This window comes from Tympanuchus pallidicinctus, unplaced genomic scaffold (assembly GCF_026119805.1).
Source record: "Tympanuchus pallidicinctus isolate F22 unplaced genomic scaffold, pur_lepc_1.0 scaffold7, whole genome shotgun sequence".
Classification (NCBI taxonomy): Eukaryota; Metazoa; Chordata; class Aves; order Galliformes; family Phasianidae; genus Tympanuchus; species Tympanuchus pallidicinctus.
In genome coordinates this window covers 15,111,057-15,122,470 of record NW_026294791.1, presented here as the reverse complement: position 1 = coordinate 15,122,470, position 11,414 = coordinate 15,111,057, and the positions used below count along the sequence as shown (strand labels likewise).

General features: G+C 48.8%; 1 long non-coding RNA gene across 1 annotated transcript; it reads left to right on the top strand.

Moving 5' to 3' along the window:
• Positions 1-441: 441 nt before the first annotated feature.
• On the top strand, positions 442-2,819 carry LOC128072531 (uncharacterized). The gene is made up of 3 exons (XR_008202329.1): positions 442-525; positions 1,324-1,423; positions 1,809-2,819. It is a non-coding gene; the product is annotated as an uncharacterized LOC128072531 (long non-coding RNA).
• The last annotated feature ends 8,595 nt before the right edge of the window (positions 2,820-11,414 follow it).

Below are 11,414 nucleotides of genomic sequence, written 5' to 3'. Positions count from 1 at the left end.
AGCGGCAGCCGGCGCAGCGCTGCCAGAGCTCCTGCGAGGGGAGGGCGAGACAATTCAATCGGCCCTCCCCGCGAGGGGGGGAACGCGGGTCCGTCGCAGTGAACTGATAGCGAAGCGATGCTGCCTTAACGGGGCGACAGGAAAACACGCGTGGGGATGGGGGGGAGAGAGAGCCGCACACAGACCCCAGCCCCGCGCGGGCTCCCTTTTGCTTTTTAGTGATTTTTTTCCTTCTTTTTTTTTTTTTTTTTCCCCCTATTTTTTTTTTTTTCCTGCTGTTGATTTAGCTGCTAATTGGTGACAGAAATTGTCAGCTAAGTGGCAGATAGCGGCTCCGGTAGCTTCCCCCCAGAAGGTGCGAAAATCCTTTCAAAGCCAAACCGCTGCCTTAAAAAGGGAGAGGGAGAGCTGGGGGGGGGGGGGGAGGAAGGAGGGCTGCGGGGGGGCTTGAGAAATCTCTCCCAGATATTTATTGCGCGCATTAAAAAGATAAATCGGGAGAAGAGAGAGCGAGGCACGAAGCAGGTAGTACGGAGCCGTCCCGCTTTATTTAGAACATGGATCATCGTGTTTGTTTGTGGAATATGTTTGCTTCCAGGATGTAATTTAACATACTAACACTCAACCTATTTAAACAGAGAGACAGATAAAGGCTTACGGAGATCTCAGGGGGAGCCTCCGGAACCCTGCTTTGACTTCTCCTTTCCTCAGGAGCATAAAATGAACAGTAATTAGGCTTTGATACTCTGGCAAATGAACAGTAATTAGAATCTGCTACCTCCAGTCCTTAACTCCGCTCCTCATAGAATATTCACACCATTATTGAACATTTAGATGAGGCCGCTCCGCTCGCACCGCCGCGCCGCGGCCCGCAGATGGCCCAGGGAAAGCGGAGCGCCGATTCGCCGGAGCCTTTGGGCCCACAGAGGGGATTTTCTGGTTATTAGAACCCTCCTAGATCAGGGCCAATTATAAAGAAAACTGTCAGTCAAGGGAAAATTGCTACATGATTAGTGAAAAGGACAAAATCAGGTGAAAAGTGTGAATCATTCAGGCGGCTTTGATTTGCTAATCAGGGGAAGGAAAAGAACAGGAAAGTCCCCAGCTGTAGCCCCGGTTTACTCTTTTCATTTTATCGTGACCTTCTTAGCAGTTACTGATATAATCTCTAAAAAAAAAAAAAAAAAAAAAAAAAAAGGGACGGTGCGGCTGTGATTGCGGGGAGGGCCCGGGGGGGAGGCGAGGCGGAGAGGCGGAGAGACCCCGGCACAGCGCCCGGCCCTCCGTACCGCGAGGGCAGGAGATTCCTAATTACGTTAATAGTTTTTAACAGACTAATTCCCACCGAAAACCCTTTGTACGAAGACGCCGCCTCCTCCGCAGAGAGCGGCGGTGCAGCAGCGAGGCCACGCGGGGCGGGCAGGTACGGCTGCGGCTGCTGACGGGCGGCGGAGCTGCTGACAGCTGTGGCAGCTGACGCGGGGGCTCCGCTGCTCCCTTCTCTCGGAGGCGGTGATGGAGCCCAAAACCCTGACGATCCCATTAGCCCCGTCTGGGGTGGCGGTGGCGGCTGAGAGCCCGGGGTGGTGGGGCGGGAGGTGAGAGTGCGTCTCTCCGTGAGCTCCCCCCGTTCTCGGGACAGGTCCGGGGCGGGGGTCACCGGGCGCTGCCCCCCGGCGCGGGGCCGTGACAAATCGGGCGGCGCGGGGGGAGCGGCCCTGACAGTCACGGGGGGCAATTATCACCGCGTGATGAAGGAGCCTCCGCCAGGATGGATTGCGCCGTTAATTACTGTCCTTTTCCTACAGGCTTCTAATGTGAGGAAAAACACGCGGTGACAAGTGTGGAAAAGAGCAAGCACTAAATTACTGTCAGAAAAATAAACGGCGGAGCGCGGAGCTGCGCGGTGATTTACGGGGGCAATTAGCCCGCCGGGCCGGACCCGCCCGCCTCCATTCCTTCCCCGGCCACAAAACGGGGAGGGCCGCCCCGGCGCCTGGGCACCGTGCGGTGGGTACGGAGCGCTGGGTAAACCTCGGTGCTGCTGTGTCACCCGAGTGGGGTCCTAGGGGGGGATTGTCATTGGAGCGACAGAGCGGAGGGATGTTTGAGGCTCTGGTACAGCCCAAGCCGTGGCAGTGAGCCCTCAGCCACTGATCTGTGGGGTCTCCGGAGGGACCACTGGACCATCGGTGTGGCTGTGCAGATATCTCTTCCTGGTGGCCAGAGCAGAGCGTGGGCTGAGTGCTGTCAGATTACTAATCACCCTGCAGAGACACTGCTTTGCCCCATCTCGCCCTGCTGAGTGCACTGTGAGTGTGGTAGCTTTGACCCTGACCTGCTGATCCTAATCTCTTTGGTGCCTGTACATTGATTTTCACTTTCTGAGGCTGCGCTGTGCACCTGGGCCAAGAACCAGGGTCTGGCTCTGGGGCAGCAGTGGTATCTGACCCGGGTGCTGGCCCTGCCTCTCTGACCAGCACTGCCTGTCCCAGCCAGGGTACTACTCATAGGGTAGGGAACGTGTGGGGACAAAAAGAGGAGCAGCAGGGCCAACCTCTCCAGATGTGGCTCTGAGTGTGAATGACAGCCATGTGTGTTTCAGAGGAAAATGAAGAGATATCATGGTTTGTGTATAAGAAATGGGCATGTGGGGGAAGCAGCAGTGTGTGCTGGGCTCAGCCCTGAGCCGCTGCCTCCCTTTCTAGAAATGCTCTGTGCAGAGCCATGGGTGTGTACCTGTAAGGGGCTCCCTGTGTGTGTACAGCCCACCTCTGCTCTGGGCTTCTGGACTGCCTCCCACCATCACTGTGACCAGCATGACCAGCATCTCTCTTGTGTTCTTCTGCTAGTAAAACTGTGGATGTCCTTTAAATAAATACTTAATTGCTCTTCTTTAAATAAATACTTAATTGTTAATCTTGCTTCTTTCTCCTGTTCTGCCTCATTTTGTTACCGAAGGCAAAGTCAGAATTCTTTGGGTACAAGTGGTGAGGGATGGAGTGAGCCCTCAGCTCCAGGAATACGTGTGTTTCAGGTATACAGACGTACCTGCAGTGGGTGTGAGAAGTGGAGGCGAGGTCAGCGTCCATGGCTCTGATGAATGGGACATCAACAAGGAGTGTGGAAGGATCCTACTTCAAAGCACATGCAGCACTGGGGCTGGGAAGGACCTGGGCCTTTTCCCACAGTCCCAGCTGTTGGTGGCCATGGCACTGGGAGTTCTATGAGGGGCCTGGAGCTGCCCACACATCTCTGTCACCTCTCGGTGTGAGGTACTGAAGCCTCAGTGCTGGTGCTCGTTCATCCCCTATGCTTCTGCTCTCAGCAGCCTGGTCCAGCCGCTGCAGGGCTTCTCTGACAACTTGGCTCCCAGGGCACTGGGTTCCTGCACCAGAACCCTGCAGCCAGAGCCCAGCTTTGTCCTTGTGGGACCCTCTTTGGGCTATATTTGTTGGGGTGGTATATTGGAAGAGCAGCAGTCCTACCTGGCCTATAACAAGTGGGTGCCACAGCCATTTCCTACAGCTAGGTGCCGGTCAAGCAGCTTTCATTTGGAGTGTGCTTCCAAGACATCATTAATATTGGGCGACTGATGCAGGGCGATGCCTTTTAGATGTATGCCACAGAAACCATAAAGGTGCATCGTGCTGTCATATGCCAGGTCTGCCTGTTGGACTGGGCCCGCAGTGCTGCAATCTGGTCCCACAGTGGCGTTTGGCCAGACCCAGATCCAGGGGGCTGTGAGGAAGATGCAGGTCGGAGTGGTGAAGCCTTCCTGGCCTGGGAGGCTTCCGCAAGGGGAGATGGCTCCAGCACACAGGCTGCTGTGCAGCTTTGTCTGGGTTCTGCCACACAGGCAGCTCTCCTGGCTGGCAAAAGCTCCAAGCCCTCAGGTTTACTTCTTCGGAGGTAACCAACAACCCAGCTGTTACGGGAAATATCAAAATGAAATATTTCTGATGGATTTCATAAAGGATGACTTACAGGAGAAGAAATTATTTTGGATGTAAATATATTGTATTTCATTCTTCAATCATACTGTATTTTTACTTATCTGAAAAGATTTAAGATGGCCCAAACTGTTTGGCTGGCATGCTGAAAGCATCCCTGTTTGACAGAAGCTTGAATTGATAACTTTGCTGAGAGAGGGAAGGGAAAAAAAAGAGTTTTATTTAAATCAACTTTAAAGCTTTATTGTAAAGGGCGGCTATCGGGAGCCAAGCAGTGCTGCTGCCCCTCGCTGCAGCTGGGCTGCGGGAGCCGGGCGGTGCTTATTTATTTCCCTCACAGAGGGGAGGAAAATACAGGTCCATGAATCAATCTAGATAATGGGGCAGGCTGAATGTAATAAATAATACAGTAACAACCCTAAACTAATGAGCTGTTGCTAAGGTACATTTCACAGGCTCATCCTCTATATAAAAAGTCACTAATAATCCCTTGGTGTAATCAGATGATAAAGCTTTGCCATAAGGCAACACCTGTGCAATTAAAGCTGCGGATTCTTTTGCACGTTTCATTAATTTCAGGATTTTGTAAAGGCACAGTGACTACACTAATAATCTAGTCTACTTGACTCCATGTCTACTGGAAACAGGGTGTCTAATTAGGTAAAGGTAATTAATTAGAGATAAATGGAGCTAATCAGACTCGGTTAACACTAATTCTCTGAATTAAGACATTTTGGGACACCTACTATTCTGCTGGCTTTGATGTTTCCCAACAAACACAGGCTTGGAAAGGGCTCGGCAGCATTCTGTCTGCTTGGTGCCACCCACCAGCCCAGCCTGCAGCCCATAGGATCCCTAGCAGTGCCTTGCTGAGTCCCTACCTCCTGCATCGAGGCCTGGGGCCGGCACCCACAGTGTCAGTGGTGATGTTCCGGGCTTCTGTCAGCCTTCTGCTGGCTGCTGTTCTCCCTACAGCTTTCTTCCCTGATGTGGGCACTCTATCAAATGCTATTAAATATTAAATGTTGTCTGATTCAAAACCTGGATTATTTACTGAAAGAACCAGGATTTCACAGGTGCAGTTATAATGCTGTGGAGGTCATGGTCCTATCCTGAGGATGGCTCAGGTGCTTTTCATCTTGCGCAGCCAATGAGCTACACTGAAATCAGGTGTCAGCTTCTTGAAAGCCAGCAGGGTCAGGGGTGGGGGGACAGAAAATGGTTGGGACAAGAAGTGGGCAAGGAACAAAATTGCTCAAATATCATTGAGTTTCCATGCACCTCTAGAATTATTAAGGTTGGAAAAGATCACTAAGGTCACCAAGTCAAACTATCAACCCATTCCCACTGTGCCCACTAACTCAAATCCCTCAGTGATACATTTACATGTTTCTTGAACACCTCCAGGGATTGTGGCTTCACCACCATCTCTGTTGTCAGCACTCTGTTAAAGGAGTCCTTTGTTAATTCTTTTTCAATATAACCACTTATTTCTGGTATGAATTCATGCCCAGAAATGATGGTAGGTGTGGTAGAAAGATATTGTAGGTGGTCTGTACCAAAATAACAATATCACCACCAGCTCTGCGAGCACTCGTTAGCAATTGGTGATGGGACTGTGCTGGGTGCATGGAGCAAATGTTTTTGGATGTCCCTACATAAAGCAAAGCTACAAAGGAGGATAGCTTTCCATCACCTGTGGCCAATCTGCTAACTCCAGCACAGCTGAGGGAGTGCTCATTGTCAGTCACTTGAACAATGGAAGCCTGGGAAGTGCTGCTTTCTCCTGCATCTGAGGAAAGCTGGGTGTTTTTTCAGCTTACATTTCTAAAGCACCTAGGTGGGTGTTGCGCAGTGTGGTACGTAAATAACAAGAGTGAGGCAGGAACAAGTCCTCACAGGGTGAGCTATAGCCCGAGGTAAGTCTCTGCCAGCTGAGCTACACTGCCCTCACCAGAGGAGATGAAACAGAAATGTCTGACTACCTTTATTGCCAGATATTTTCTGGATTGACCTTTCAATAACTTGTTAAACTACAGAAAATATTTCTGTTTTCTGGATGTGAAAGACCTGCTGGGTTGAACTGTTCATAAATGCACCTCTGGATGTTTTTAATCACAGCTTGATGGCTCTGGGCTGTCAGGAACAGGCAGCCATCCTAAATGAGATGGTTTCTGCCCACCCCTGCAGGGCTGTATGAAATAATTCTCATTTCCAAAGACATAGCAAATCCTAGATAGCTGTTGCAAAGAGCTGTCTCTTATGCCAGTGTCACTCCTGCCATCCAGGTACGCATGGTCCCGGAGCTGGGGCAGATGCGGTGCCCTGCATCCAGAAACATGAGACCTATGGGTGTCCCTCTGGCAGGTACCTTGCTGGGCAGCAACTAGTGCTAATGTTATCTGCTGGGTATTGGAGGTCAGTATGGGATGGAATCTGCTTGGAATGTCTGATTTTGTAACAAAACTCTTTCCTTACCTCCCTGTAAAGCAATGCAAAGCACAGCCCAGCATGCAATTTAACTGCACCACAGTAACAAAATGCTTAATGCTTTAAAGAGGGAGTTCTAAAATTTAATAGTTTATTTTATTATTTCTCTTTTGGATATAATTAACTGGGGATGCTCTTCAAACTGTGCTCTCTTTGCCACCGAGATGTGTTTTTATGTTTTACTCTGGGGGAAAGAGAAGGCTGTCAGATCACGGCCTCTCCCTCGGTGCATATTATTAGAGTCTTTCAGAGCCAAGCAGGCAATTCCACTGTCACTGGTCTTGTTTGGATGGAGGAGTTTTCCTGGGAAGTCCCCAGAGAAGGGTGTCAGGGGCAGACCAGCAGCCAGCATGGCTCAGCACAGCTCCTGGCCTCCTTCCTGCAGTGCCACTTTTGGGTCCCTTGATCTGTAATATGCTGGCTGTGCTAATAACAGGTAGATGCTTAGTTTCTTCATGTCAGAAGTTCATTTATCCTTGGAGAAAATTTTTTCAAGCTCATTATCCAGTGATGAAGACTGGTGCAGCCTTTTAGTGATGCTTTTCTCTAAGTTTTCACATGGATTGGACATTTTTTTCCAGCTTCTAGTGGGTAAGGAAGCCAAAAATATTGTATACAAGAAAAGGCTCTCTGAATATTCCTTATTCTGTGAATAAAGCTTTCAGAGTGGCTCATGCAGGTGTTCTCTGTGCTGTTCAGAACAACAACTGAGAGGTTCTATAGTTACCTAGAAGTCATTGTAGAATAAGTCAAATGTATTTCTTTAAACTTCATAATTCTGCATAGGCATATATCAGTGATGTGATAGTGAGATCTCCATCTCCTTGTCTCTTTGTGTGTAATCAATGAATGTGTGAATCATATGGATGCTATGATTCAGAAATATATAGGAAACTGAGGCTGAACAGGTTATCACACTAAAGAAGAATGGATGGAAAGCATGTCCTGAGCTCACTGAGAAGACTCCAAGAGAAGCAATCTCCAGAAGAGATCCTTCTCCAGGGGTAGTCAGCTCTTAAATGGGTCTAGGAGAGGTGCAGCCAGGCTCCATCCCTTCTGGCAGCACAAGAGAATTGTCTTCACCTGTGCTCCCAAGGCTGACTCAGTGCTCACCTCAGGTGGTCAATCAGAGGTTCAGGCCATGATTCAGCAGTTCCCATACACTTTGTTAAGGACAAATTCATCCCAACGGTGCAGTATGATTTCAGCAAATAGTGTTATAATAGCAAAAATGGAGAGCAGGAGTTGATGATTAAATTTAAGTGTGTGTTGTCCACATGAAGCAAGCCATGTGCCTTTTTTCATGAATGTGAATGTTCATCACTGGTGCTCAAGAAAGACAACGTGTGCTTGCTAATTATTGTGTTTTTAACTGATAATATGCTGTAAATTTTGTATAATACAACTGTGACCTTACAGAGAATAGAAGGGATGACAGTGCACCCGTAATTATAGTATAGTGAAGAAATGCTGTTATTATCCACTATTTTTAGGACCTGTGTGTGCAGCCTCTTAATTTGCATAAGCTTTAGACATTCACACATCCTCCTTCTTTGCTTGTGGATAAGTTTTGTTTAAATGAAATATGAAGGCATCATGTTGGCTGAGAGGTGAGGCAGCTGGGAGCTCCATCACTGCAAGCAACGTCTTCGGTGCCAGGTGAAAAAAGGGCATTTGTTTGAGAAAGAATTGTTAACACAAGATTAGTTAGAAAAGATATATTTATATCCACCAGCATAGCATTCAAATTGTGCCTTGATCATGTGTGATTTGTATTCAGAGCACTCCTGAGTTTGGCCTGGTGTGCTGTAGCCGTGTGCTGTCAGGTTGAGCTACGCAAGGCCTCGTGCTCTGCCCAGGGCTGTGCCTGCCCCAGCTGGGCAGCCCCATCGAGCCGAATGGAAGCTGGCCTGGCTGCAGCCTGGCCCTTTGCCCAGTATGAGCCCTGTGGCTATGAAGGAGCACTGGTCTGGAGGTGGTGTTCTGCCCGACCAGGTTCTTCCTGCAGCCATCAGAAGTCTGTTTCGCAAAGTGCAAAACAGAGAAACAAAAAGATCTGGAGATGGAAGAAAAGCTTGCTTGTACTCATTACACCAGGGGATGCTCTGAGATCAGATCATCCATCTGAAATTATGACCTCCTGTAACACTGCCCAATACGGTCAGGGGCGGCTGTGTGCCTTTGCTGAAGAACTGCCTGCTGCAGGCTCGGCTGCCCGCAAGCACCTCACTGCTAAGTCTGGGTTTGTCAAGCTGAAAGAAAAGAGGGAGTTTGCTCTTCAGGGTTTGACCCATTATTTTTCTGCTTTGTTTGACCCATGTTTCTTTTCTTTCATTGTACTGATGATATAAAGAGTGTTTCAGCCATGTTTCAGATTTTCATGAAGGAGGCTGTATGAGGAGAGCCATTCACTTGAACAGCTGTTCAGATCTCCCATACCCTGTGACTTCTTGTTGCAGAAGGGTGTGGGTGTATCAGCAGGGACTGGTGCAGCTTCTGCCGGGCAACCACTGTCTGTGCTCGAGGGAGGGGATGCTCCTGGGGTCCATTTTATGCCAGACACCTTGGGGAAAATGCCAGTATAATTGATTAAAAACTTCTGTTAGTAAAGACCTTTTCCAAATGCCTGTCATGACAACAAGTGTGAAGGGAAGAACTCCCTGGTCGCTCCGTGTGGCTACTGAAAGAGCTGTGATGGCCACATGCTAACAGGCTGTAAGGCTTACTCCATCATCAGTACATGGGCAATGTGGTGGATGTTTTAATGTGTGTGCAGCTGGACTCAGCAGATATTAAAACCTGGAATGTGCCCAAAGAAGGACAACAGAACTGAGTCTGGAGCACAAGTATGAAGGGGAGCAACTGAGGGAAACAGGATGGTTCAGTCTGGAGAAAAGGAAGTTCAGGGATTTATTTATTTATTTATTTTCTTTATTGCTCTCTACAGATACCTGAAAGGAGGTGGAAGCAAGGGGAGTGAGGGCCACTCTCTCAGGTAACAGCTATAGGACAAGAAGCAATGGCCTTAAGTTGCAACAGGGGAGCTTCAGGTTGGATATTAGGAAGAATTTCAAAGAGTGGTAATGCACTGGAACAGGCTGTGCAGGGAAATGGTGGAGTCACCATCTCTGGAGGTGTTCAACAAATGGGTAGATGTAGCACAGAGAGATGTTGCTATTGGGTATGGTGGGGGTGGCTTGGTGGTTGAACTAGATGATCTTAGTGGTCTTTCCAACCTCAATGATTCTATGATTCATTTATTTGGAGAGGAACAGACCCAGTGATGTCAGTGGGGCTTTGCTCTATGGAGAAGGGTGTTTGCCAGCCCTCAGCCTCCAGCAACAGTGCCCCACAGGGCTGGGATGGCTGAGCAGAGGCATGGGTGCTGGTGGCAGCTTGTTTTGTGTTCCCTTACTGCAGCCTCTGGTAGTTCACTGCCGAGTGACAATATCTGTGCAAGGCGTTCTTGCTTGCTTTGCTTTATTTGCTTCTGTATATGTAATCACTCCAATCTCCTTCCCTCCAAATTTCTTACAGCTGAGGAAAATGAGCTTGTCTGTCCATAAAGCATCTTGCGGCAGGTTAATGCGGTTGTATATCTGGATAACCCCGTCTACCTTTGCCAGTGCAATCAGTGTGGGTGTGAATTACAGGCAGGGGTGAGCACAACCAGAGTAGGACTGGGATTGATGAGTAGTGTGCAGCTGTATGTGGAGCAGGCAGGGATGGAACATCTGCAGGAGCCTTTTGTTCTTCGTTCTGTAATGCCATCAGTGGAGCTGCTGAATTAAGCTGTATTTCCATGATGAGTGGGGATGGCAGGGGTGGCACAGGTGAGTGCCATGTGTGCTGTGCTGGGTGCTACCTGTAGAGCTGCTCTGTGCTGGCATGAGTAGCCTTGCTAAGCCCTGCTTAGGCATGCCAGGTATGGATGAGACCTGGGATCACCTGGAAATCATGGGATTTCTCTCCAGGCCACGCTTTGGTGGTAGTATTTCTTTTAATCCAATTCAGTTTTAAATACTGCCATGAAGAATTATAGCTGATTGCATTGAATTATGCTTGGAATCTCCTGGCTGCTTGATGAAGAAATGATATGAGCGCAGCGTGGGCCTGACTTTACGTCTGTATTAACAATGTTACAGGCACACGGCCTCAGTCTGATACATTCCTAATGAGATTTTGAAGTTCACACTATAAAATGTTCTGTCAATTAAGTCAGAAATTCAGAGCAACATATTTACTTCAGCTAACAGTATGTCCTTTCAGTGCAGGGATCTCGATGATTACAGCAATGTTTTCTAGTTCCAGCCTCATCAAAGTCCAATAAAATATTCTCATTGTAATATGCGCTTGTCGGTAACGTGCAAGTTTTTTGACTGCAAAGAACAGCTCTGCAAAAACATATTCAGTGAGGAGGAAGCAGGGTAGCAGATATCTCTAATACAAAGGCCTGTCTTTCTGTAGTGCCCTGTAGCTGAAATGAAATCAGGCAGGAGCCCTGTTTTACTAGCAGCAGGTTTCCTTGATGCACACCTGTGCTTCCTGATGCTGCTGACTCCCAGGAAGAAGGCCCTCCAATGTGCTGAGGAAGGGCTGATTGCGGCTGTCACCAATTAACAGGAGATGGGCATGCAGGTGAAAGCAAATCCTGCTTTGCTTTACTGGGTCATGAAAGTGCAAAGCCAGCCACAGCTCCTACATCAGCTACACCCATGGAAGCAGCTCCTGCATTACTTGAGGAGCGTTGCTTGCTGCTTCTGTGATTCGATAAAGTCCCAGATCCTTAAAGTCTTTGGGAAGCCATGAACTAGCAGCAGTTAAGGGGATTCAGCCTTTTAGCACGCGGAACTGCCCCCCTCTCGTGATCTGTGTGGCTGGTGAATGGCTCAGCTGTGGAAAGAGCTGGCTCTGCTCCAGATCCCTTCCCTCCCAGCCCAGTCTGGGACTTGTTCTGAGCATGCCAATAGT